The sequence below is a fragment of the Schistocerca americana genome, chromosome 3 (genome assembly GCF_021461395.2).
Source record: "Schistocerca americana isolate TAMUIC-IGC-003095 chromosome 3, iqSchAmer2.1, whole genome shotgun sequence".
NCBI lineage: Eukaryota > Metazoa > Arthropoda > Insecta > Orthoptera > Acrididae > Schistocerca > Schistocerca americana.
The window spans coordinates 791,496,012-791,498,077 of record NC_060121.1 but is presented as its reverse complement, the minus strand read 5'-3'; positions in this window follow the sequence as shown (position 1 = coordinate 791,498,077).

The following is a 2,066-nucleotide window of genomic DNA, read 5'->3' as shown; positions in this document are numbered from 1 at the left end:
GATCATGTGATGTATCTGACCCCAGGAATGTGTCAATAATGTTTCCCCTTCCTGGGACAATGAATTCACGGTGTTCTTATTTCAATTTCCAGGAGTGTATATTCTACACCCTGTTTTGCTGCCTTCATGACAACCATCCTGGGCTTATATTTCAGCAAGATAATTCCTACACGCACACGGCCAGAGCTTCCACAGCTTGTCCTCGTGCGTGGCCAGTAAGGTCGTAGGATCTCTCCCCAGTTGAGAACGTCTGGAGCACTATACGCAGAGCCCTGCAACCAGCTCTGGATTTTCACGATCTAACTCGCCAAATGGACAGAATTTGGCACGATATCCTTCAGGAGGACATGTAACTGCTGCTTCTCTTTAAGATATATTGGAAATGTTCGTTAATGAAATTCGTGCTCCGACCAACTAGCGGTAGAATGTATACATATATTGTCTTATGAGGAACATTAAATAAAAATATCTGTCCCGCTGCACTGTATTCACGTCGTGTGCGTATCTATGATACCGACCAGTTCAAATAATTATATGCTCCCCGACCTGTACGAGCACAGCTACTCGTAGCTGCACACCAATGACTATCCTTGTACTAATTGTGGCTACAGTCCCTGTACAGTAATAGTTTCTCCCCTAAAGTTTTCGGTTTACGTAAGCTCAATAGTTCGAACCGGTACAATAACTGTCTAACGCGGCAAAGAATATTTATGCATGCTGCGCTCCGTTATTAATCTATGCCGTCGCACAAATAAATCTTTCACAAACACACAATAATAAATGGTTTGAAAGAAATGTCACACAGTAAATCCACTATATGCTGGTTTTTTCTCTACTATTCGCGTCCTATCATTGCATTAAGGAAGTAACTTTTCCCTAAGCTGGGTGGAATTAGTTACCTAAGTTTCAGTCAAAGAGTTTGTAACAAGATCCAGATTTCATTTGCTACTTTAACGAAACATCAGTAATTTCTCACAATTCAATACCAATGTTCACTTCCTATGTCGGTAATTGTTAACAGTCTATTAGTTTAGGGCAAAGTTCAGTCTTCTCTGTATGATAATCGGTTTAAGACAAGTTCGGATCTTTTTCTCTCTTGGCTTTACATAATGATATACTCAAGGTTGCTGATCTACCTATTTCAAGTTTGATTCCTAGCAGATTTCAAAATTTCCAAAAATGCACAAAACAATCTCGTCGCGCCTACGTACAGGAGCATTCGTTGAGAGTCGACCTGATCCAGTAAGCGCTAGCAGCACATTAACAATGTATGACTTTTTTCTTCTGTATTACGCAGTGTCCTCAAAGAGTACTCGCAAAGAGTATTCTTTAGAGTATTCTTTGTGTTCACTCGTTCTATTCCGGGATCTATAAGTACACTACTTTGCGATCTGCTATCATTTTAATTTGAAACTAATGTATTCTATTTCTCTTGTTTCCCTTTTCAAAACATTAAGTCACTAATGCTGGATTTCTTTTCTATATAGTTGCTTCTATTCAAGTAATGCTATTCCAGTAGGACTTGAAATTTGAATCTTGGATTTTGGGGCTTTTATTGGGTTTCGGGTACTATTTTATATTTTCAATTTTGCGTCCAAAGGAAGCGGCGTTACAGACATCAACAGCTCTGTCAATCAATGCCAAACAGAATAACTGGTAGCATAAGCGCCAGAGGTGGACCAGCGCGTTATTGAATTTCTCAATTTGTGACGCCCTTTCTGTTGAATAAACCGTTCGACTTTTCTGAAACTGTAATCATCTGTTTTTCTGTACATGTACATCACCTTTACCGATGTCTGTCCCATTCGGATAGTTCTTCGAGTCGTGTCGTATTTTTTTGTTTTGTTTTGTTTTCGAGTGTAGGAATGCAATCGTTCCGCTGTGGTATAAAAAAATTAAAAATTAAAGTATGGTTGACTTAGTCAAGATACTGGAAAGAAACTTATTCGCAACTTCCACATTGTTGAAAGTATTTTGCCACATACTGCGCCGGCCTGGGTGGCCGAGCGGTTCTAGGAGCTACAGTCTGGAGCCGCGCGACCGCTACGGTCGCAGGTTCGAATCCT